The sequence below is a fragment of the Dendropsophus ebraccatus genome, chromosome 7 (assembly GCF_027789765.1).
Source record: "Dendropsophus ebraccatus isolate aDenEbr1 chromosome 7, aDenEbr1.pat, whole genome shotgun sequence".
Classification (NCBI taxonomy): Eukaryota; Metazoa; Chordata; class Amphibia; order Anura; family Hylidae; genus Dendropsophus; species Dendropsophus ebraccatus.
The window spans coordinates 28052538-28079799 of NC_091460.1; the positions used below are offsets into that span (position 1 = coordinate 28052538).

Below are 27262 nucleotides of genomic sequence, written 5' to 3' on the forward strand. Positions count from 1 at the left end.
TGCAGGACATACAGCAGCTGATAAGCACTAAATGATTGGAAATTTTTACATAGAAGTAATTATTTACAGATTTGTTTAGCTTTCTGACACCAGTTAATCTAAATATATATATATATATATATATATATATATATATATATATATATATATATATATATCCCCTTTAAGAAGTATATGCAGTAAGCCCCCAGTGGTGGTTGCAGGTACTGCTATGACTGATCTAACACCCATAGGTGGCAGTGTAGTTGTGGGCCCCATACTTTGCGTCCTCCATCTTTATGGCTTTTTCTTCTATATAATCATCTAGTAATGTTACATTTCTCTCTCCTTCTGAACATTTCTTACGGCTTCTTCTTCTCACAAGACGACTTGCGTTTTTGATCTTCTGCTCCTTTCATGTCTTCTGTTTCATAGACGCTGGGACCGGATTGCGTCCTGGGTTTTATTTTTCGTCTCCTGAAGTTGAGCACTTGTCCTTGGTGACATGAGGTTCAGCCATTGTTCTGTCGTATCCTAGAAATAAATAGCCAGCCAGCTCCATAGAGACCAAGGTCCTGTCAGTCTCCTCTGAAGTCCCCTCCTCCCGCTGCGGTTTCATCTCTTGTGACAGACTTTTTTCTCTCGCCTGTTTGATCCCAGTCTGGGTCCATTCGAGGTCCCTCTGTATAAGGTTTTATGTGATACACAGCCTCTGGGTAATAAGACTGCAGGCAGGCGAGCGTCCTTCTGCTGCTACATATGCCTCACTGCATGTTCTGTCTGCAGTATATCCCATCAGTGACCCCAGGTGATGGAAGACATCTTGTCGCCTCTTCAGACGGTATAACGGTACGACCCCGGGTCATATACCATCACAGGACATGGCTGTATATCAGTTCCTGAACCCTAATAAGACTATAGAGATCTCCGATAATACACATCATAGTGTGATCTGTACAGACACCGAAACAGCAGGAGATGCTGAGAAGATGTGAGATGAAAAAGAAGCCAGCAGAATTACAGGTTTTTTAGGAGATGGAGAGGTCTGTAGCTGACACATTATATAGAGGTCTGTAGATGACACTTTATATAGAGGTCTGTATCCGACACTTTATATAGAGGTCTGTAGATGACACGTTATATAGAGGTCTGTAGCTGACACATTATATAGAGGTCTGTATCCGACACGTTATATAGAGGTCTGTAGCTGACACATTATATAGAGGTCTGTAGATGACACTTTATATAGAGGTCTGTATCCGACACTTTATATAGAGGTCTGTAGCTGACACGTTATATAGAGGTCTGTAGCTGACACATTATATAGAGGTCTGTATCCGACACTTTATATAGAGGTCTGTAGATGACACGTTATATAGAGGTCTGTAGCTGACACGTTATATAGAGGTCTGTAGCTGACACTTTATATAGAGGTCTGTAGATGACACATTATATAGAGGTCAGTAGCTGACACATTATAAAGAGGTCTGTAGCTGACACATTATATAGAGGTCTGTAGCTGACACATTATATAGAGGTCTGTATCCGACACTTTATATAGAGGTCTGTAGCTGACACGTTATATAGAGGTCTGTAGCTGACACATTATATAGAGGTCTGTATCCGACACTTTATATAGAGGTCTGTAGATGACACTTTATATAGAGGTCTGTAGCTGACACATTATATAGAGGTCTGTAGATGACACTTTATATAGAGGTCTGTATCCGACACTTTATATAGAGGTCTGTAGCTGACACGTTATATAGAGGTCTGTAGCTGACACTTTATATAGAGGTCTGTAGCTGACACATTATAAAGAGGTCTGTAGCTGACACATTATATAGAGGTCTGTAGCTGACACATTATATAGAGGTCTGTAGCTGACACGTTATATAGAGGTCTGTAGCTGACACATTATATAGAGGCCTGTAGATGACACTTTATATAGAGGTCTGTAGCTGACACGTTATATAGAGGTCTGTAGCTGACACGTTATATAGAGGTCTGTAGCTGACACGTTACATAGAGGTCTGTAGATGACACTTTATATAGAGGTCTGTATCCGACACTTTATATAGAGGTCTGTAGCTGACACGTTATATAGAGGTCTGTAGATGACACATTATATAGAGGTCTGTAGATGACACTTTATATAGAGGTCTGTATCCGACACTTTATATAGAGGACTGTAGCTGACACGTTATATAGAGGTCTGTAGCTGACACATTATATAGAGGTCTGTATCCGACACGTTATATAGAGGTCTGTAGCTGACACATTATATAGAGGTCTGTAGATGACACTTTATATAGAGGTCTGTATCCGACACTTTATATAGAGGACTGTAGCTGACACGTTATATAGAGGTCTGTAGCTGACACGTTATATAGAGGTCTGTATCCGACACTTTATATAGAGGTCTGTAGCTGACACGTTATATAGAGGTCTGTAGCTGACACTTTATATAGAGGTCTGTAGCTGACACGTTATATAGAGGTCTGTAGCTGACACGTTATATAGAGGTCAGTAGCTGACACATTATATAGAGGTCTGTAGATGACACTTTATATAGAGGTCTGTATCCGACACTTTATATAGAGGTCTGTAGCTGACACGTTATATAGAGGTCTGTAGCTGACACTTTATATAGAGGTCTGTAGCTGACACGTTATATAGAGGTCTGTAGCTGACACGTTATATAGAGGTCAGTAGCTGACACATTATATAGAGGTCTGTAGCTGACACATTATATAGAGGTCTGTAGCTGACACATTATATAGAGGTCTGTAGCCGACACTTTATATAGAGGTCTGTAGCCGACACTTTATATAGAGGTCTGTAGCCGACAATTTATATGGGATACGTATGTGACACTTCATGAGAGGTATGTAGCTGACACTTTATATTGAGGTCTGTGGCTAACACTTTTTATGGGGTCTCTCACAGACACTTTACATGGAGGTCTGTCTCTAGTACACAGTAGTCTGTGTCTGACACTGTATATGGGGGTCTGTGTCTGACACTGTATATGGGGGTCTGTGTCTGACACTGTATCTGGGGGTCTGTGTCTGACACTGTATCTGGGGGGTCTGTGTCTGACACTGTATCTGGGGGTCTGTGTCTCACACTGTATCTGGGGGTCTGTGTCTGACACTGTATCTGGGGGTCTGTGTCTGACACTGTATCTGGGGGGGTCTGTGTCTGTATATGGGGGGGTCTGTGTCTGACAGTGTATATGGGGGTCTGTGTCTGACAGTGTATATGGGGGTCTGTGTCTGACACTGTATATGGGGGTCTGTGTCTGACACTGTATATGGGGGTCTGTGTCTGACACTGTATATGGGGGTCTGTGTCTGACACTTTATATGGGGGTCTGTGTCTGACACTTTATATGGGGGTCTGTGTCTGACACTGTATATGGGGGTCTGTGTCTGACACTGTATCTGGGGGTCTGTGTCTGACACTGTATCTGGGGGGTCTGTGTCTGACACTGTATCTGGGGGTCTGTGTCTCACACTGTATCTGGGGGTCTGTGTCTGACACTGTATCTGGGGGTCTGTGTCTGACACTGTATCTGGGGGGGTCTGTGTCTGTATATGGGGGGGTCTATGTCTGACAGTGTATATGGGGGTCTGTGTCTGACACTGTATATGGGGGTCTGTGTCTGACACTGTATATGGGGGTCTGTGTCTGACACTGTATACGGGGGTCTGTGTCTGACACTGTATATGGGGGTCTGTGTCTGACACTTTATATGGGGGTCTGTGTCTGACACTTTATATGGGGGTCTGTGTCTGACACTGTATATGGGGGTCTGTGTCTGACACTCTATATGGAGATATGTGTCTGACACTATATGGGGGGTCGGTGTCTGACACTGTATATAGGGGTCTGTGTCTTTCACTGTATATGGGGTCTGTGTCTTACACTGTATATGGAGGTCTGTGTCTGACACTGTGTATGGAGGTCTGTGTCTTACACTGTATATGGGGGTCTGTAGCCGACACTGTATATGGGGGTCTGTAGCCGACACTGTATATGGGGTCTGTGGTCATCACTTTGTATATGAGTATGTGACTAACACGATGGAGCCATACTTAATACCAGGGCTGGGGTTAGTACAAGGAAAGCCTGATCCAACACCACGCTCCTCTTCTGGGAAAGCTGGGTGTCAACCAACATGGACTCTCCAAATGTAAAATCTTTTATATCTTTTATATAATATTCACATTATTAGTCATTCTGCCTTGAATCCAGATAATACCTGTGACTCCTGCCATAGAACTACATCCCTCTGTAGTACAGTATGCTCTCTCTCTCCCTATTTCCCGCTCGCTCTCCTTCTTCCTCTTCACAGAATAGAGTTATATATGGCTGATGGATCTAAGTGTCCCCATCAAAGTCATAAGCCGCCTATCCAGTGTCTAAAAAAACATGACATCTATGCTAAGATCAGTAATATAGGAAAGGTGTTACTGCACTAGATAGATATAGTAGAGCTGAGTTTGTCATGTAGCTTTTTGCATTGTGATTAGATTCTGGTGATCCACAGCACATTGGCAAACTCAGCTCCACTACATCCACAGCTATTTCTAGACATACAAGTGCAATATAACATGTGGCCACTAGATGGCAGACGTGTCCTCATTATACATAGTTGGCATGGGGAAAGTTGAAAAATATGTGCAGATGGAGCTGATCGAATTTTGCAAATAAAGTACTGGAATCCTCCTAATATTTATGTGTGTTTGCTGGCGTCCTGTACATTTTGCTTTCTAATACGCAATGAAATATTTTGAATTAAAAGGCAGAAGGAGAAGACTTAAAGGGGTACTCCGGCGAAAGTCTTTTTTCTTGCAAATCAACCGGTGTCAGAAAGTTATATAGATTTGTAATTTACATCTAATTAAAAATCTCCAGTCTTCCAGTACATATCAGCTGCCGTATGTCCTGCAGGAAGTGGTGTATCGTTTACAGTCTGACACAGTGCTCTCTGCGGCCATATCCATGTCAGGAACTGTCCAGAGTAGTAGCATATCCCCATAGAAAACCTCTCCTGCTCTGGACAGTTCCTGACATTGACAGAGGTGGCAGCAGAGAGCACTGAAAAGAATACACCAATTCCTGCAGAACATACAGCAGCTGATAAGTACTGGATGACTTGAGATTTTTAAAAAGAAGTAAATTACTTATCCATAGAACTTTCTGAAACCAATTGATTTGAAAGAAAAAGATTTTCGCCGGAGTACTCCTTTATTAAAACAGGAAAAAATGACAAAACAGGAATCATTTGAAGGTAAACTAACAGCAGGTAAGAAGACTCTAACCAGCTGTACTGTACTGTCCTTGGGCAGGTAATCCGTCCTGTTAAATCTTTTGCTTTGGCGGCAATTTGCCCCATTCCTTATCTGCTATCACTTTGCCAGCTTGTCTCTGTCAGACATGACGGTCCCTGCACACCTGACACTGGCCATGCCAGAAGGAGCAGCTATCTCTCACTTTATGTCCTCATATGCCTATGGGAATCATTTTTATAGGGTGTCAAGCAATTACTTCAGTTTACTGTGCATGTAAAATCGGCCTGATGAATAATAAAGTAATAATAGGGGAAACATGAAATTAGATGACAAAGTAAGGACGGCTGGAGCATGCAGGTAGTCGTTCATTTCTAATTTTCTTTTATTAACGGGGGACTCCAGCAGGGGGGGAAAAAATCAAATCAACTGGTATCAGAAAGCGCCACAGATTTGTATTTTACTTCAATATAAAAATCTCCAGTCTTCCAGTGCTTATCAGCTGCTGTATGTCCTGCAGGAAGTGGTGTACTGTTTTCAGTCTGACACAGTGCTCTCTGCTGCCACCTCTGTCCATGTCAGGAACTGTCCAGAGCAGTAGCAAATCCACATAGAAAACCTCTCCTGCTCTCCAGACTGGAAAGAATACACCACTTCCTACAGGACATACAGCAGCTAATAAGTAGTGAAACAGTTGAGATTTTTAAATAGAGGTATATTACAAATCTCTGGCACTTTCTGGCATCAGTTAATCTGTAAGAAAAAAGAAAAAAAAAAATCGCTAGAGTACCCCTTAAATGAAAAGAAATGCATATATATATATATATATTATATATATATATATATATACACATACATGGATCCTTTATGTGTCTCCTCAACAGATCCTTAAAAGGAAACTATATATCTCTATGGTGCTGAGAGTTTCTTACCTTGATCCTTAGGGCTGTTTTTGGGAACTTTGCCGTTAATTAGATATGTAAATGGGGGTTGGTGCACTGGGGGCGGGACTACCACCTTTGATGCACCGATCTGCCCTGGCCGGCCCGCCACCCTGATGAATATTGGGGTTGGAGCTTTGCAGTGATGTCACTCCAGCGCTCATCACTGCAGAGCACCGGATGAATATTCATTAGAAAGGGCGGCCAGTCAGGGGGGGATTGGTGCACTGAGGTTGGTTGTCCTGCCCCCAGTGCATCAAACTGCCTCATTTACATAATAAATAAACTACAACGTTCCTAAAAACAGCCCCCAAAATCATGGTAAGAAAATTACCTTCATCCTCAGTGTCCCAGGCACCATAGGGACATATCAGCAGGTTCAACGCTTCTAGCTTGCTGAGTTTCCCTTTAAATACAAATATCAACTAATGAAGGTCGGTGCATCTACTGTTCTCAGATATTTCTTAATTTAAAAAATCCTCAACTTTACAATCCAGTAGATACTACTACATTCTAATGTCCATATCCTCATATATATATATATATATATATATATATATATATATATATATATATATATATATATATACTGTATATATATATATATATATATATATATATATATATATATATATATATATATATACACAGTGGTGCCTTGGATTACGAGCATAATTTGTTCCGGGACTGTGCTTGTAACCTAAATCCACTCTTAAACCAAAGCAAATTTTCCCATAAGAAATCACTGATATGCTGACAATTGGTTTCACACCCCAAAAATAATGTTTTTGAATTCTGAATAACATGCAGAACGGATGAAATAGACATAAACAGCTGGATATGGGATATTATAAGTTACTGTACAGTTATCAAGTGGCGTATAATGTATAGTAAGGACATACACCTAAAAAATACAGCAGCAGTTTGTAGGTACAGGAGGGAGCTGCAGATCCCCATAATGCAGTAGAGTAGTACAACAGGCTAGAAAAGAGAAGCAGGGCTACTGTCAGAGGTCTTTGTGGTCACAGCAATGGGGAAGAAGGTTGTGTTCAGCATGGACCAATCAGGAAGTGAGAATGACAGATCTGTACAGGAGAACAGAGACAGAAACTTTATATACAGTAGTGTGAATGGCTGAGTGTGAGTGCAGGCACATTATAGCAGCAGTATGTATAGCTGAGTGTGAGTGCAGGCACATTATACCAGGAATGGAGAGGATGGGAAACACAAGGACTGACAGAGACTGCAGTTAATATAAAGGAATGAACAGGACATATGTGGGCAGATTATAGCAGTACTCACTGTCCAGGGAGAGAGTGGACCTGCCATGATTTGGAAGGTGAGGGAGACTTCCTAGGTCATAGCACAGTGCTGTAGACCCTGCTATGCAGACCATGCCTCTCCCCTACTCCCCCTCCCACCCAATACAAAGAGCTCTTAAAGCGACTCTTTACCCACAATCGCCCCCCCCCCCCCCCCATCCACAAACCACTTGTACCATCAGATAGCTGCTTTTAATCCAAGATCTGTCCTGGGGTCCATTCCACAGGTGATGCAGTTATTGTCTTAAAAAAACAACTTTTAAACTTACAGCCCGTGCCCTACGGGCGTGGCTTAGAATCTTAGAATATCTGTGCACTAATTTTGTACCACCCCTCCGTCCCTCCTCCCCACCCTCCTCATCATTAGGAATGCCACTGAAACATTTTCTCCTGTCTGAACATTGTACAGGTGTCTTAACGATCCAGCCCATGTGCCAGGCTGACACAGCTGATGAATAGGAGACAATCTGCCTGGAGCATTCCTAATGATGAGGAGGGCGGGGATGAGGGACAGAGAGGGTGTGCCAGCACAATCTAGGCCACTCCCGTAGGGAACGGGGCTGCCAGTTTAAAAGTAGGACAGATCTTGGATTAAAAGCAGCAATTCGAAGGTGCAAGTGGCTTGTGGGGGGTCAGATTGTGGGTACAGAGTCGCTTTAAACCAAAGCAATGCTCTCAAACCAAGTTACAATTTTGAACCAAGGTACATATATATATATATATATATATATATATATATATATATATATATAGCATTGTCTGTTATTTTTCAGAATCACTGCACTCCCTAAAAACTTGCCCCTTAGATACTTTCAGCCAGTTACGGATGGATTGAAAAGGACGTTCATATCCACTTGTAGCTTTTTTTCCGTAGAAGAATAAAGGACAAAAGAATATACATGTTCTCCGAAGCAGCCAGTGCCAGCACTCCTTGTATTTGTTATACTTTGATGTAGTTAATTTTAAATTGGGCATTAAATTGGTGTCTCTACGCAGGCAGAATTCACACTGTGCTTCATTTATTTTACAAAACTGACCAATATCTCATTTTAAAGTAGTTTACAAGTTCAGTTTGGGAAGCAAAAATATTAGAAAATGAAAACAGTATGTACAGAATAGATCTGGGTAGATGTTTTTTTTTTACACGTATGCCAGTTCTTAAAGGGCTTGAACAGGATTTAAAAAAAAAGTCTGTTTGCCTGCTGTTGCAGCCCTGAAATAAGATGCAATACTGCACACCGCCTGTGAACAGAAGTGGTGTTGTTTCTGGGGAAAAGCAGCCATATTTTTCAAGTCCCTAAAGGAATAGTTTACCCCCCCCCCAAAAAAAAATAAATAAATAAATAAATAAATAAAAGTAAATAAATAAACAAATAAATAAATCAACTGGTGCCAGAAAGTACCAGGTACAAATGTACAAATGTACAAATGTAGACGCATTTCTAATAATGTTCTGTTTGAGAGATATAGACTTACTAATCCCCCATCTGCCTGCCTGTATTGCTTTGATAACCTGTTGCCTTTGGTTATGGCCTACTAAGGTGGGGCAGGCATGCTCAGGTCAACTGCAATCTCCAAGAAGTACTGGCAGTTGGTCTCTACTGAGCCTGCAAGCCAGATGAATTGTGGGAAAGTGTGTGCATTGCTGCATAGCAACAACAGGTTCACAATTCATAGAGGAAACCAGGAAGTGATTAGATCCATGGGAGAGAAAATCAGTACAGAAATGTACATGTTACTTTACTAAAAACAGCAAATACAGACTTTGTTACATATATGTACATGGTACACGTATCAACTATGCCTTATAGCACAACCCCTTTAACTACCCCTTTAAATAATGCACAGTGGTATCATGACACAGCATAAAAGGCAGTCAGGCATAAGGCCTGGCCAAGAGTGCAACAAATGCTGACGACAGCCCGACTGCCCAGTCATCTGTTACTTTGAGGCAGATTGATAAAGTATGGTTACAGGAGATCACCTGTGCTCTATATTATGTGTAGACTGAATGTCAGCAAAAGTGTAGACAAGGCAGCTTTGGTGGTGCTAATATATATATATATATATATATATATATATATATATATATATATATATATATATATACACACACACACACACACACACACACATTTACACATGTGTTCATGCTTTACTGTGTGATGTAACAAACGGTGCTGTGACCTTAGCCAATCAGATGTCTCCCCAATCTCTCTTGCTTAAGCTCTTTCCCTGAATAAGAAGTTGCAGCTGCATCTCCCTCCTCCCTTTTAATCCTTATCGAGTATTAAAAAAATATGGTCACTTTCAGCCAGAGACAGTATACTGTACATGCCAGCCAGACCAAAGTTTTTACAGCAGAGTAGCGGTCTGTATGTGGTGGCCCCCTGTTAAGTACCTTAGGCACCTGTCGTAAAGTTCTCCCTCCAGGTTCAGTGGTGATAAAGGTAGTATTTTGTAGTTTCACCACTAGATGTCAGTGCTCTTTGTACACCTCTTTTCTTGTTTGCACAGCTGAAGTTAACAATGGGTTAATGTTTTGTTGTACCTTGTGTTCTGTGTTGGCCTATAGGAGATGCTCTTTCTTCTTCTGCCTATCCTTGCTCTCCACACACAGCCCCTGTAGGTGGAGTTAATTAGCCCAGTAAGGGAGGAAGTCAGTTCAGTGTGTTCTAGTTAGTTCGTTAAGTTAGAGACACGTGTATGCAAAAGCAACTAGAGACACTTAGTTCTTTTAGTATTCCTACTATATCTACTATGCAGTGCTAAACACTACAAAGGGAGAAGAGTCTGAGAACATCCGAGCCAGTGCCGATAACCACTCTACAAAGTGCAGGGCAGTATCCTGATACACAAGAGGAACTAGCCTGGATAGGACAAAGCTGCCAGAAGGTCTACGTATCCTATCTCACAGTGCAGGTAACTGTGATACCACAGGAACTAAACTTCACCCAGGTAACCATGACTGGGGCTTGTATCACTCTAGAAAGACGAGTCACTAGATACTGTAGGGCACAAGTTGGTCAGACTGAAGTCTATACACAGGTACAAGTAACTTCTCACTCTCAAGTATTCTCTCAAGTATTCTCTCAAGTACTACATTTTGTTAGGACTCCCTTGACAAACTCCTCTAAGCTACTCTACTCTACTTTCAACTCTTCAAGCACTGCTACAACTACCTCTACTCTACTTCTTAAAGCATCTCCTTCCCACGAATGAGTTCAAGCACTAAAGTCTGTGTAAAGATTTGTCTATTCGTTGCAAAAGTGTATTGTACTACCAAGAGAGTGCAAAGGTAAGCTGTTATACTGTATTTTTATATCACTGGGACATCCTTTCCTCCGCACCAGCACCTATACACACCAGCTGTACACCTGGAGTTACTTTTCCCCTTTCTGTGGGTGGCAGTACCTATAGTCTAGGTGCGGCGATTGCCACTGAGGGCTACCGTGACAAGAGCCCAAGAAACCCATCAGAACGTGGCAGGTCACCGACATTTCTGGGGAGTTCAGCCAGCTACAACACAAAGTAGGTACTACCACCATACCTGTGTGCTGGACTAGCACTGGTGTTACGACTATACCATCTCTGGCTGAGCTGTACAGCAAAACCATTAATCAGTCCAACCACCACATGTAAGGTAGACAACGAGCTGTCGACAAAGGGCGGGAAAGAGCAGCATATCAGGAGGAGGAGGCAAGTTTGCTAAATGACTCTATTTATAAACATATTTAACCTGACAAGTCCTACAAGTATAACTATATTAGCTGAGATGGGACTATCCCGTTAATGACAGAGTATACGCTATAATTCACACAGTGCAATAGTCAGAGATAGTAATGAGCCCTGAGCTGGGCAGCATGATCAGCTGATCCATTCTAATCTCATAGCTTTATATTCCTGACCCTGAGGCCCTAGATAAACCTATCTATCAGCACAGTTCTGTGACTACTGGTTTGTCGTCTTTTCCATGGAAAGAGAAAGGTTAAGCACGGGACGTTTCCTTCAATCAGAAGACACATAGCAGCAATTTGTTCCCAGCTGCGGAATTCCATGAGGGATAAGAGCTGCGTATGCAGATGAGTGAATTACTCATTCATGGGCTGTTCATTAAAGTACAAGATTGCGTATCATCTGGAACCTCGCAGCCTAGAAAACCAGGTCCCCAAGGCAGATGATTTAGGAGAAGAGTGATCGGAGAAGAGACCGGCGAGCAAATAATCTCTTCCTATCTTTTTTTTTTTTCTTGCCTGGTAATAGTCTTCAGGTGTTAGTTTCTTCGAGACGTCTCCCCAGGTATCCTTCATCTCGCAGCATCATTGACTGAAAAGTGAAGATTTCTTTCTCCTCCAGGCCCATCTACACCATTTACTCTAATGCTTTTAAGCTTGAGCATGTTTTAAATTGTTTGTTTTCTATTAAATTGCCGATAAAATCTGAATAAGCCTTCATTAAGGAGCCTGAAAGCGCCATTTGGGTTCCCTTCATAGATAGGGAAGACCACTAACATGGAGTCGTATTGGTAAGACAGTACCCTAAAAGACAGAAATGTGGACAGGGCTATTCCCATCTGAGTAGTAAATTTAAAGTGACCGACACCGAGTTGTAGAGCTTTTCACACTGTGCCTGGTTCGAGGGTCGGCCTGTCTCCCGCTGCCGGTATTTAGAAGAAAAAATACTTTTTTTCCAATGTGGCGCGGTTGGACAGGCAATCAAACTGGTGTGGCCCAGAGCTCCCTAGACCTGCGGCTCCTCTCTCCCCACCTTCCTTCACTTTCACAACGCCTCTTGGCTGGATGGAGGCGGGGAGAGAGGTGTCACAGGCCTAGGGTACTGATGCTCTAGGCCACGCCAGTTTGACTGCCCACCCAATGCATTGTTAAAAGTTGTTTTTATTCTAAATACCAGCACTGGAAGACAGACGACACCCAAACCGCAAATGGCATGAGTACCTCTACAACGTGGTGCCGGTGGTTCAGGGGTGGCAAGGTTCCGGTACAGAGACGCTTTAACTGTAGTAAACAGTGTCAGGCAGCTGTTGCCAAGGCAAAGAAGCAACAAAAGGGGCACAGATACCCTCAATACAGAAATAGGGGTGAACTATGTATATTAGGGAGCAGTACAGAGATCTCTGCCATGAGGTATTTTATATCCAGGACTGTATCTTTAACAAGGGGGCATCTTCTGCACTTAAGGGAAGGAAGGGATTTTTTACTGTAAGAGCAGTGACACTATGGAACTCTCTGGCAAAAGAAGGGGACATGGCAAAAAAAAAAAAAAAAAAAAGAAACATCAAAAGGGACCTGGACACATTTCTGGAGTGTAATAATATTACAGGTTATAGTTACTAGATACTGTAAAAGGGCAGGTTTGGCAGGTTTGCCTCCACTTCCTGACGAGATGAGAGTGACAGCCCGCTCAACCAATCACTGAGTGAGTGAGATGGGATAGCACCACAACCAGTAATTGGTTCAGCGGATTGTCACTCTTGTGTCAGTCAAGAAGTGGAGGCGGCTGCTATCAGTGGGGGACACCAGAGACTTTTAGAGGACACCAGGGGAGCACAGACAGGGAAGCATATGCTCTATTTCCTTTTATATTTTTTTTAAATTGTGTGGCCGCCATCTTTGACCATGTTCATTACAAACTTCCAAAGTTTGGAAGTTTGCAAAGTTTGAAAGGAATCTCAGTTCGGTTTGCTCAATGAGGAAAAATGTGAAAAATTGGCTTCTGCCTTATCATTTTGCCTCTCAGGGATGTTGGGGTTGCCCAAAAGCCTTTTGTGACATCTGACATACAGAGGCTTCGAAACCCTGAAGAAAACCTCCCGAATAGTAGGCAATAGGACTCTTTGGGTGATTGGGGTCTAGAAATGAATTTGCTATAGGCATTTGGAGATTTTCTGAAGCTTACAGCAAATGGATTTCACATACGTGTTGTGAACAGAGCCCTACTTGTCTGTGTGGTATTGTAAGGCAGTCCATTGTACACTGACCTAGGTGTTTGATGCCAGGGGTAAAAGGTGTCAATAGACCAACATTTATAACTCTTATGTAATTGACAATTCAAAAAACGTTTACCATGTCATTGAGACATGTCAGAAGTTTTCGATCTGTGGGGTCTGGGTGTTGGGACCCCCACCATTTGCTAAGATAGAGAGAAGCAGAAAAGACGAAGAGAAGAGACAGCACCCAGCTGACATATTCTCCTCCACCGATCTGTCTCCATGACATGGACACCACTTCAAACCATGACACTTGGAAATACACCAAAAAAGGAAAATAAAAAGCAACATTCTAATGTAAATGCACTTTTTGATCATTGACCTTAAAAGAGGTGAATGTTTGACAGACGTGTAAAGCGAGAGATTGACTCTTTACAGAGTCTATATATATTTAAACACCACGAGGGCGGCCTATATCCATACACTGCGGTGCTTCATTAGATCCAGTTCAGTAGGAACAGTAAGAATAATTACCAGTCGCTTGAATCTTACCAATGTGATTGCATTACTAAATAAAGTATGTGGAGCTAAAGCAGCAGCGAGGGCTGCCAATGTGAACTTGGCAGGGTTAATGAAGTCAGGGTAGGCATTAAATGGCACCATTAGCGGCTTTTTTTTTTCACAATCAGACACTGTAAATTGTCTCCCCCTAATAAACTCACAAATGAACTCAACTTGACAGCAAATGACTTTTCTGCATTTGTCACTGTGGATATGTGAGGATGTAGGAAAGGGTGAAGTATGGAAACGTTTACGTTAGAGCAATGTGTTCAGTTCATATTTACTGTCATTCAATACAGACATTTGTTAACCCGTAGACTGAGTTTACATTTTGGTCAGTATTTGTAGACAAATAAAGAAGTGATCCAGAAAGTACAAATCTCTCCATTGTAGTTTTTCTCTTTGTCGGTTCCACTTCTCGTTTTTGGCTAAAATTACTGACCAAAGAAGTAGACATTTCTGAACATATGCAAATGGCATTTAAAAACCCCATCAACATGTACAGTAGCAGTGTTGATGCCCTTTGCAGGGTTTAGGTGTAGCTCCTACAGCCACATAATAAACTAGGCCTGGCATGAAGCCCAGTGGGTCAGGTATAGCTCCTACAGCCACATAATAAACTAGGCCTGGCATGAAGCCCAGTGGGTCAGGTATAGCTCCTACAGCCACATAATAAACTAGGCCTGGCATGAAGCCCATTGGGTCAGGTGTAGCTCCTACAGCCACATAGTAAACAGACTTGGCATGAAGCCCAGTGGGTCAGGTATAGCTCCTACAGCCACATAATAAAAAGACTTGGCATGAAGTCCAGTGGGTCAGGTGTAGCTCCTACAGTCACATAGATAACTAGGCCTGACATGAATCCAGTGGGTGGGGTGTAGCTCCTACAGCCACATACTAAACTAGGCCTGGCATGAAGCCCTGTGGGTCAGGTGTAGCTCCTACAGCCACATAATAAAAAGACTTGGCATGAAGCCCAGTGGGTCAGGTGTAGCTCCTACAGTCACATAGATAACTAGGCCTGACATGAATCCAGTGGGTGGGGTGTAGCTCCTACAGCCACATACTAAACTAGGCCTGGCATGAAGCCCTGTGGGTCAGGTGTAGCTCCTTAAGTACATAGATAACTAGTCCTGACATGAACCTAGTGGGTGGGGTGTAGCTCCTACAGCCACATAATATTCTAGCAATTTCTGTCTTTTTGGCTTGTGCACATAATATACTAGGCCTGGCATGAAGCCCTGGGGGTCAGATGTAGCTCCTACAGACACATATTAAACTAGGCCTGGCATGAAGCCCTGTGGGTCAGGTGTAGCTCCTACAGCCACATATTAAACTACACCTGGCATGAAATCCAGTGAGAAGGGTGTAGCTCCTAAAGCCGCCACATAGACAACTAGGCTTGGCATGAAGCCCTTTGGGTCGGGTGTAGCTCCTAAAGCCACATAGGTGACTAGTCCTGACAAGTAGCCCTGTGGGTCAGGTGAAGCTTTTAAAGCCACATAAATAACTAGGCCTGGCATGAAACCAAGTAGGTCAGATATAACTCCTAAAGTACATAGATAACTAAGCCTGACATGAAGCCAAGTGGGTCCTAAACTTCAAATGGGACTCCTGTACAGTTTCTCTCAATGACTAGACAAAGCCTCATTCTTTCTCTCTCTCTCTCTACTGTAATATACCCCCATACTAGTGAACAAGATGACCAGAGTATTTTTAGAACTTCACAGGGAACTCCGCTCCAAGCGATCTGAGGCCTATTCTAAGAAAGGGGAGGTAACCTGCCCCTCACACTTGGCTGTCTCAGCCTACGCTCTCTCCAGATCAGGACTTTCTTCTTCTGGGAAAGTAAGGCTGGTGTGAGCAAAGGTAATATTTTTAGATTCCAGTCCAATTGAGCTATCTACTAAAAGGGTTGTCACCTCGACAGAAAGACAAATGGTTGCTAGGCATCTTAAAGTATGCAGATGGTCTAACGCATAAAGGGAAATCTCCATGAGGAGTAATAAATTTTGATTTCACATAGGTATTATAATAATTAGATTATTCATGTTCCGTTAGCGCTGTGGAGTCAGGCATTAAGCAGATGGACTGAGGCTGGAATCCACCGAGAGAGGAGGTGGAAACTCGTAGCCAAAGCCCCCGGGGGGCTACACAAAGTACGGTAAATCTAGATCTAAACCCCATCTATTGCTTGTAAATAACCACAATAAACACATAAGAAGAATATCAAGAAAAAAGCCTGATCTTCGAGGAACTTCTCCAATCTCCTTAAAATGTCACAAAACCCATTCAATAAACAGTAAGATACGATATGAAGGGAACTCGTCTTCCATTAACCCCACTAAACTCGGAAGGGAATGGTATAAAAAGTTCCCGGCAAACGTCAGGCTGGCGCCATTACTTAACCAGCGCTGACATTTTTACATTTCTCGCTATGCAAATCCTTGATATTTGATGAGGAAACAGATGTGCCCTGTAAATGGCAATCCAATTATCTGCGGCTGAACAAACGCGTTGCGGGGAGGAATGGAGCTCGGTGGGGTGGCGGTACACCTATACCAAGCCATTGAGAAACCAAGATGTGTTTATTGTGGTTCATGGGTCGCTGGTATAGGTCAGGCTCTGTATAGACTTAGCTCTAATTTAGCACTTGGCTTAATCAATAGAACATCTAATTTATGGTATCTGCATGGCTGAGGTCAAGTCTTCACAAATCAGCCTGGTAACTTCACTAAAAGTTACCGCTATATACTCAAATATTACCATCATGGAAGATTGTGGGCAGAAAAAGACCACCTGGTCCACCTAGTCTGCCCTTATATAATTTCCTTAGGACAGATAGAGGTTATAGGATCGATCATCATACAAACCCTAAAAAACTATGGTATACGTGACAATACAAAATCTCTACACAGTGCCCAATGACAATTCAGTAGAGTGCCCAACCAGGGGCTGGCTGGCAAATTTTAGCCTGGGGGGCAGCCACATAGCAGTGGCCCATGAGTAGCAGGCCAGCGGCCCATCCTTCAAGGACAACTCTGGCCCTTACCTATTATTAAATCTATCTATCTCCTTTATCTATCTCCTATCTATGTATCTATCATCTCTCTCCTATCTATCTATCTATAATCTTTCTCTCTCTCTCCTATCTATCTATCTATCTATCTATCTATCTATCTCCTATCTATCTATCTATAATCTTTCTCTCTCTCTCCTATCTATCTATCTATCTATCTATCACACGAAAATCCAAAGCACTCCAGCATAAGGTGAAAAAAGGTAGTGGTTTATTACAAAAATGTGCAGAAACACAGGATGCAACGTTTTTAGTTCTCTCACAGAATGCTTAATAATGGTTCTGTGAGAGAACTGAAACGTTGCATCCTGTGTTTCTGCACATTTTTGTAATAAACCACTACCTTTTTTCACCTTATGCTGGAGTGCTTTGGATTTTCGTGTGATACTTGGGGATCCCCCCAGCCAAGGGATTTGCATCCTACTGCACCCGCTTCACCTGTGAGGAAGTGCGGCTCCTTTCTCCTCTGTATCTATCTATCTATCTATCTATCTATCTATCTATCTATCTATCTATCTATCTATCACATGTCTGTCTAATATCTATCAGGCAGTATGAGGATTGTGCTGTAGCTGATGGGCCCAGCATGGGGCACATATTTCAGCTACAGGTTACAGCAAATTTTAGGATTTATAAAGAAAAACCAAAAACACATATATAAAATTAAAATAAAACATTTTTCTATGCCTAATACTGTACATGTCTAAATAGCCATCAGTTATCAGCACCATGACCACCACCATCATTACAATTAGAGATGAGTGAATCTACAGTACAAATGAAGTGAAGTGCCTCATTCCTATATCTGCATTCAGCTTATCAGACTGTGGGCGATTCTACTCTGTGTCACTCCTCCCCGAGTGCTGGGAAAAGATGGATCCAGTCCTGGGAAACTGGATCCCAGCACCCGGGGAGAAGCGGCAGCAAGCAGAGCGGACTGCAAAGCCTGCAGCCTGATAAGCTGAATGCAGATAGAAAGCGCTTCGCTCCATTCCTACTGTAGATTAGCTCATCTCTACTCACAACATAGCAACTGATACCACTATACCGGAGGGTCAAACTCACTACCCTCCAGCTGCTGCAAAACTACATCATGATGGTAACAGCTGGAGGGCCACAGCTGACACCTGTGTTCTGTATGGTGACTGATAGAATCCACCATATAAACAAATATTACTAATCATACCCGGATATACTAGTGCAGTTACATCCAAGGCGTCTTCTCTGTGTAAGTTGCAGGTGATGTGTTGTTAAGCAAAGTTGTTTCGCTTTCCATCTCCATCTGGCCCGGCCATCACAAAGACTACTCCAGTCCATGAATAGTCTATGCAGAATTAACCAGAGAAACATGTTAGACTCTTGGCTCCAGCACCACCCTTACCTCTATACACTCCCCATCTCTATTGCTCCACACTATAACAGTGCCCACTTTATGCCCCCCATAGTATTTAGATCCAGGCTGGCAGGCTCACTCTATGTCCTCATCATAGGCAGATTATAATGAGGGCAATCTGTGCTACCGCCCAGGGCCCTGGGCTCCGGGGGACCCAGGGAGATTGCCCCCATTATAACACAGCCACGCACACCACTGCTCATGGCTGGAAAATATCCTCAGCCGGAATGCACCACACTGATTGATGCCGTCTAGTCTCCCTTTTGATTGCTAGCCCCCAATCTCCACAGCTACCCCCAAACAGAGTAGCGTCCGTGTTGGACGTCCGGGTCATGTGGTGCACCCTTGTCGCCGAGGGTCAGGAGCGGCGGTGTCAAAGTGTGCCTACCAAGGAGGACATGCCAGGGAGGATAAAAGGGGCAACCGGGAGAGATGTTGCAGCTGCTGGTGATGACAGACTACCTGTCTGTCTCTGCTGCTTCTTATGGTGAGACTGTCAGGTGCCAGGGGCAATATGGGTCATATATGTCTGTATATATGTGTCTATATCACTGTACAATACTACAACCCACAATTTCTAAACTGTCCGGGTCCTGTGGTACCCTTAATGCGCCCCTGGTCCTCATATAATAGAAAGACACCCCCAATCTGTACCCTCATATAGCGGATAAGCCCCCCATTGTGCCTCCATATATAGAGGATAGACCCTCTTTGTGCCTAACCAATCAGATATAGTAATTAAACCCCTCTCTGTGTGTCCATATAATAGTTAAACCCTCTTTGCCCCCATTACACAGAGAAATGCATAGCCAATGGTGGATGCAGGTGGATGCAGGTGGACAGGTTTAGTCTATGTTCACACAACGTATTATCAATTAATCAAGGCTGTTGTTGCAATTTGCAACAATGGCCATGATTAATTGATAATTTACATTGTGCTGCAGACAACGGAATCCTGGCCGGAGTGTATACACATATACACTCCGTCCGGGATTGCAAGCGGCTGCAATGAAAACTGACACGTCAGTTTTGTTTTGCTGCTATTCATTGAATAGCGGCCGCACAAGACTGACAGTTCACACAATGGAGAGTGCGGTCCCGGCTGCACTCTCCATTGTGTGCAATGTTGAATTGGGATGGGGGTGCACATGGCTGGGTCACAGAACGGTCGGTGTCTTACCCTGTGTGTGAACCCGGCCTTAAAGTGCACAATCAGCCGACAAGTGAGCTGATTGCTGGTCATGTAACATGGGGCGATATCTGATTAGGCAGAGAATCGCTCTATGTTATAAACATTTATGGTGTCATTATGTCATATGTTCCCCAATCTGTGTGCCCCCAGTTGTAGCAAAACTCTCACAGCTGGAACTACAACTCCCACCCTGACCTCACAGCTGGAACTACAACTCCTATCCCGACCTCATAACTGCAGCTACAACTCCCATCCTGACCTCATATCTGGAACTACAACTCATGTCCTGACAGCTGGAACTCCAACGCCCATCCTTACCTTATGGCTGGAACTAGGGGTAGGCAATATGGGCAAAACATTAAATCTCGATTTATTAATTTTTTTCTCAATTCTAGATTTAAATCTCGATTTTTTTTTTTTTGCTAATTATGATGGGTGTAGTAGTAGAGGCATAGTGGATAAGGGGTGTAGTAACAGTAGAAGCGTAGAAGGTGAGGGGTGTAGTAGTAGATAAGGGGAGTAGCAGTTTTGGGAGTAGTAGTAGTAGTATCAGGAGTGGGGGTAATAGTAGGAATGGTAGTGGGAGCAGTATTGGGGGTAGGAGTAGAGCAGTACTGGGGGTAGTAGTAGAGCAGTATTGGGGGTAGTAGTAGAGCAGTATTGGGAGCAGTATTGGTGGTAGTAGTAGAGCAGTATTGGGAGCAGTATTGGTGGTAGTAGTAGAGCAGTATTGGGGGTAGTAGTAGGGCACTATTGGGGGTAGTAGTAGAGCAGTATTAGGAGTAGTATTGGTGGTAGTAGTAAAGCAGTACTGGGGTAGTAGTAGAGCAGTATTGGGGGTAGTAGTAGAGCAGTATTGGGGGTAGTAGTAGAGCAGTATTGGGGGTAGTAGTAGAGCAGTACTGGGGGTAGTAGTAGAGCAGTATTGGGGTAGTAGTAGAGCAGTATTGGGGGTAGTAGAGCAGTATTGGGGGTAGTAGTAGAGCAGTACTGGAGGTAGTAGTAGAGCAGTATTGGGGGTAGTAGTGGAGCAGTATTGGTGGTAGTAGTAGAGCAGTATTAGGAGCAGTATTGGGGGTAGTAGTAGAGCAGTATTGGGGGTAGTAGTAGAGCAGTACTGGAGGTAGTAGTAGAGCAGTATTAGGAGCAGTATTGGGGGTAGTAGTAGAGCAGTATTGGGGGTAGTAGTAGAGCAGTACTGGAGGTAGTAGTAGAGCAGTGTTGGTGGTAGTAGTAGAGCAGTATTAGGAGCAGTATTGGGGGTAGTAGTGGAGCAGTATTGGTGGTAGTAGTAGAGCAGTATTAGGAGCAGTATTGGGGGTAGTAGTAGAGCAGTATTGGGGGTAAAGGATCCCCTATACTCACCTAGAGATCTGGCAGGCTTGCGCACAGCTCCTCTTCTCCCCGCTGCAGACGCGTGACGTCACTAGCGCGCGGGTGGCCGGAAACAGCGTGGCGGTGATTGACAAGGCAGACAGCCAATGGGCTGTCTGCTATTAGTGCGCCTGGGATTCCCGTCTGACGGCATCCCCCTCCTTCTCCTCCAGCCTGACGCTGGCTGGGTAGTGCGGCTGCAGGAGCTGGAAGGAGGCTGGGGGCGGGGACAGAGCCAGACATCCTCCTCCGGCCTGTTGCTAGGTGAACGGCCGGCCGCTGCGGCCCTGGGTCCTTTAACCTGCGGCCGGGGGGGGGGGGAAGGAGAGCGGGGGAGCAGAGGCGGACTTCATTCTCCTCCGCACACAGGGTAGGCGGCCGCTGCAGCCCCTAACCTGTATCCGGAACACACGGCCCATTGATATTGAGTAAGACCGGCCCGGGGGGCACATGCCCCCCTGCCCCCCGGCCCAGCCCGCCCCTGTGCCCAACTAACCGAAACATCTAGTATTCTAAGGGTAGTATTACACTAAGCGATTTTTTGATGATCAACGATTAACGATAAACAAACTCAAATGACCACTATGGCCAATGACCTGAAATTGTTCACCCAATTACACGGAATGATGATCGTTACTTAAGATCGTTATTTCGTTCATCCTGTCGTCGCCACTGCGTTTGTCGCTACTGCGAACAACCAATCTACATCTTATTACATGCAAACGATTTGGGAATGTTCAACGATAAAAAAAAGGTCCAAATTCTTTTAAACAACCAACGATTTCTTGTTAATCGTTTAGTGTAATAGCAGACAACGATTAAACGACCATTGTTCAAATCTGAACGATTTAGCGATTTTTTTTAACGATAATCGTTCCGTGTAATACCACCCTAAGTATACCGCTTCAAGGTGACCAAACAATCTCACATACAAGCTGTCCACTCCAGTGAGAGAGCTATACTGATTTTTCCAGGACCACCCCGGAAACTGATAACAAAGTGGTCTACAAACTCCACCCACAAGTGGGCATTGTGAAGAAGAATCACCGTACATAATAAATTACCCGCTAAATCACGTGTAATAATAATCCTATAGAAGGTGAAATTACTAAGATTGATAGTAAAATATCACTTCAACAGATTCATTAAGAGGTGTGCGCCCTTTAAAGGGATTCTCAAAGATAAGAAAAAAGCATAGTTATTTTCCTGCAGAAACAGCGCCACCCGTGTCCTCATGTTGTGTGTGGTATTACAACTCCATTCACTTAATTCAAACTGAGGGCAAATGTGGATAGTCTGGATAACCTTTTTAAAGGGGTACTTAGTAAAAAAGAATTATAAATCAACTGATGTCAGAAAGTTATACTGATCTGTAAATGACTGAAAAACTCAAATCCTTATCAGCTGCTGTATGCCCTGCAGGAAGTGGTGTATTCTTTCCAGTCTGACACAGTGCTCTCTGCTGCCACCTCTGTCCATGTCAGGAACTGTAAAGAGCAGCAGAGATTTTCTATGGGGATTTCCTACTGTCTGGGCAGTTCCTGACATGGACAGAGGTGGCAGCAGAGAGCGCTGTGTCAGACTGAAAAGACCACTTCCTGCCGGTCATACAGCAGCTCATAAGTATGGGAAGACTTCAGTCTATTAAATAAAAGTAAATTACAAATCTGTATAACTTTTTAACACTAGATTATCTGAAACTAATAATTCTTTGGAGTACCCCTTTAATAAATTCCATCACTACAGCAACAACACCTGCACCACATGTAGAAAACAACGCTAGCTAAGTCGTCAGCTATCGTTTACATCGAGTTTTCTTCACATTAAGTGCATTTTTTTTACTTCATTTTTTTTGTTTGTTTTCTGACATTTTTCCATAGGTTTGTTTTATGTGATATAAAAAAATGCCATGCTGGTATGTAAAAAAGATCACCCAAGCAAAAAATGTAAAAAAAAAAAAATAATAATAATAAAATGTGTATAAAAGAAGGCTTATGTATATATTTATATATTTTCTCTTTTTTTTTGCACTTCTTTGCATATTATCTTTCTTGACCTTTTAGCTGTATACCTGATCAAGGGTAAGTACTACTGTGGGGCCATTTCTATTTTTCATGGATCCCTGATGTGTATGTAATTTTAATTGTTTTTCCCATTAACCTGTTCAATATTGTATCCAATAAAGATTTTATTATTATTATTATACTTGGGAGCGCTCATCAGTTTGATGTGTTCTTTGGTTGTCATACCGCTTGTGCGTCTCATTTTACTGACCAGTGCCTGTTTATTACAATAATTACAGTAGTAATAGATCTCACACCGCCATTGTATAACTCAATCAGGAATCTATATTCGGCTGATTCCAGGGGAAGGCATAAATAGTGACAACCATAAGAAGGATGATGGTCTGGAGTTCTCTATAGAGTTTGGGCTTACTGTACTATAAAGGGAAATCAGGAATCCAATGTCATTTCAGAAAAAATCTAGGTCCCTATTTTATGTCAATCGTAAAGATGCCGGAATCTCACAGCATTTGTTACAGGTCAATTCACTCTAATAAGATTGTGGTTCGACAGCAGATTTGGATTCAGCCATCCATATCCATTAAGCACCTGGCCCAGAAAATAGTGTGAGCAGTGATGCATGCAGACACTTACCTCAAGGGGGCGCACACATGGAATGGGCACAGGCATACAATATATGATTTACTGCTTAGTGTCTAGGAGGAGGGATTACTGCCTTTAACAGGAGTCCCTGCTTCTTTATATGCTTAGTGTAGGTGTAAGAAAATACAGTAGATACAGGAGCAGGGACTTCTGTGAAGAGTCCCTGTTCCTGTATAGTGAGCAGCAAGGCACACGCCAAGTTACAGCATTACCACTTTTCTCCAGGCATACTGAGTATGGTCTGCTGCTCACCTTTGACAGGTGTCCCTGCTCCTGCCATTTGCTGAAAAAAAAATTGCATTCAATTTATATTTGGGTAAATCTGATTCATTCAAAGTCAATTCGCTCCTGTCTAGTGAAGAGTTTGGTAAAAGCTTCTTTTCTATTTTAGAAGGTCAAGCATCCAGGCATGTTGTTGAAGTGGTAAGAATGCACTATTAGTTGCTGTGGAAGACATGACAGCAGAGTCTACACCTCGGCCCCACTGAACTGTTCTTCATGCAATCATCTAATCCAAATCTATTTAAGGGAACCTGTCCTCTCATTTATGCCACCAAAACCAGCACCGATCGAGGTGGTCGGCAGGGCCGCCGATAGGGCAGTACAAGTGGTACTGCCGTATGGGGCCCAGACCCTAAGAGACATGGGGGGGGGCCCCGCCGGGCCCGCTGGCCGCCGCCCCCCATCCGCTACGCTAGGGGGGCCCGCACGGCCCCCCTTGCCACTTGTTTTTGAGCATCCCGAGAAGCTGCGGCCGCGCAGCTTCTCGGGATGCACTGATCACTTCGATGTTCCGCCCGCTCACTGTGCGGGCGGAACATCGAAGCAATCAGTGCATCCCGAGAACATTAAAGCGATCAGAATACAGGAGCAGGACCTGTCAGTGTCCTCCTCCTGTATTCTCTCCCATAGGCTGCCGGCACTTCATACCAGCAGCCTATGGGTGGCCGGGACGTCACCTCTCCGGCAGGCGTGATGATGTGACGTCATCACGCCTGCCGGAAGTCCCGTCCCTGCGGCTCGCAAGATGGAGCCCGAAGAGGAGGAGGAAGAGCTGCTGCCTGCAGCCACAGCGCGGATTAGGTGAGTAGGATGTTTGTTTTTTTAGGGGCACCTCTGGGGGCATTATTAGCTCATGGGGGGCACCTCTGGGGGCATTATTAGTATATGGGGGCATCTCTGGGGGCATTATTAGTGTATGGGGGCACCTCTGGGGGCATTATTAGTGTATGGGGGCACCTCTGGGGGCATTATTAGCTCATGGGGGGGCACCTCTGGGGGCATTATTAGTATATGGGGCACCTCTGGGGGCATTATTAGTGTATGGGGCACCTCTGGGGGCATTATTAGTGTATGGGGGCACCTCTTAGGGGCATTATTAGTATATGGGGGCACCTCTGGAGGCATTATTAGTTCATGGGGGCACCTCTAGGTGCATTATTAGTTCATGGGGGCACCTCCGGGGGCATTATTAGTATATGGTGGCACCTCTGGGGGCATTATTAGTTCATGGGGGCACCTCTGGGGGCATTATTAGTATATGGGGCACCTCTGGGGGCATTATTAGCTCATGGGGGCACCTCTGGGGGCATTATTAGTATATGGGGCACCTCTGGGGGCATTATTAGCTCATGGGGGCACCTCTGGGGGCATTATTAGTATATGGGGGCACCTCTGGGGGCATTATTAGTATATGGGGGCACCTCTGGGGGCATTATTAGTGTATGGGAGTACCTCTGGGGGCATTATTAGTTCATGGGGGCCACCTCTGGGGGCATTATTAGTTCATGGGGGTACCTCTGGGGGCATTATTAGCTCATGGGGGTACCTCTGGGGGCATTATTAGTTCATGGGGGCCACCTCTAGGGGCATTATTAGCTCATGGGGGCACAGCAGGGAATCCTACATACAGGGGGCACAGCAGGGGATCCTACATACAGGGGGCACAGCAGGGAATCCTACATACAGGGGGCACAGCAGGGGATCCTACATACAGGGGGCACAGCAGGGGATCCTACATACAGGGGGCATCCCACACAGCGCAGTTACTATGGGAGCCTACAGGAGGGAGAAAGGGAAGGAAGTTGCTAGAAATGTGCGGAGCCTAAATTGTTTGTCTCGCAGGTTCTGAAAAGATGAAACATATCTGGAAGATATCATCATGGAGGTCTGGGCCGGATGGAGAGGAAAAGGGAAAGTGACGCCTCAGATCAAAGAAGACGTCACCTGTGAGTCCCTGTATGACACTTTTCTTATTTTGTAGAACATCATTTAGTAGGGGTGCCCCGAGGTGACAGCTACTACATTATCTGTACTCAGAGATATCGCTGTGTTATCTGTGGTGTTACATAGGACTGCAGGTGACAGCTACTACATTATCTGTACTCAGAGATATCACTGTGTTATCTGTGCTGTTACATAGGACTGCAGGTGACTACTACATTATCTGTACTCAGAGATACCACTGTGTTATGTGGTGTTACATAGGACTGCAGGTGATATCAGGTGATTTCTCCAGGTTGCAGAAGTTCAAACTTCATCGTGCCCTGCTGACAGTTTATTATGGGAGTTGTAGTTTTGCAGCATGTGGCTCTTCAGGTTGCAGCACTACAACCCCCATCGTTTCCAACTGGCAGTTTATGATGAGAGTTGTAGTTTTTCAGCTGGAGAGTCAAAGATTGGAATACAATGATTAGACAATGACACAGTACAGTCCATTAATTATAGGGGGCAGTAGTGCAGTACATGAGGTGGAGGCAGTGGCAGGGCATTAGAACATGGTGGCACATTAGAGTAATTGGATATAACGTTAGATATGACTTTGCCTGATCGGGTGAGATGGGGGGGCCCCAAGCTAAGATTTTGCACCAGGGCCCATCAGCCTTTAGCTACGCCCCTGGGTACAGCTGTCAGGGGCCCGAGCTCAAACAAGGATCCAGGGGGGCCCGGCCATCCAGCCTCCCTGCATACAGGCTCCTGACAGCTGTACCCAGGGGCGGGCTGGGCCGGGGGGCAGGGGGGCATGTGCCCCCCGGGCCAGTCTTACTCAATATCAATGGGCCGTGTGTTCCGGATACAGGTTAGGGGCTGCAGCGGCCGCCTACCCTGTGTGCGGAGGAGAATGAAGTCCGCCTCTGCTCCCCCGCTCTCCTTCCCCCCCCCCCCGGCCGCAGGTTAAAGGACCCAGGGCCGCAGCGGCCGGCCGTTCACCTAGCAACAGGCCGGAGGAGGATGTCTGGCTCTGTCCCCGCCCCCAGCCTCCTTCCAGCTCCTGCAGCCGCACTACCCAGCCAGCGTCAGGCTGGAGGAGAAGGAGGGGGATGCCGTCAGACGGGAATCCCAGGCGCACTAATAGCAGACAGCCCATTGGCTGTCTGCCTTGTCAATCACCGCCACGCTGTTTCCGGCCACCCGCGCGCTAGTGACGTCACGCGTCTGCAGCGGGGAGAAGAGGAGCTGTGCGCAAGCCTGCCAGATCTCTAGGTGAGTATAGGGGATCCTTTACCCCCAA

General features: G+C 44.4%; 1 protein-coding gene across 11 annotated transcripts in view; it reads right to left on the reverse strand.

Moving 5' to 3' along the window:
• Window positions 1-27262, reverse strand: part of CTNNA2 (catenin alpha 2) — a 1387623-nt gene that overhangs the window by 1124317 nt on the left and 236044 nt on the right. The window contains exon 1 of one of the 11 annotated variants that reach the window (XM_069977189.1): window positions 9016-9101. The exons of the other annotated variants lie outside the window; for them this stretch is intronic. The gene's annotated coding sequence lies outside the window, so the exon portion shown is untranslated. Of the gene's footprint in view, window positions 1-9015; window positions 9102-27262 lie in introns of those variants that run through there. 11 annotated transcript variants of the gene reach the window in all.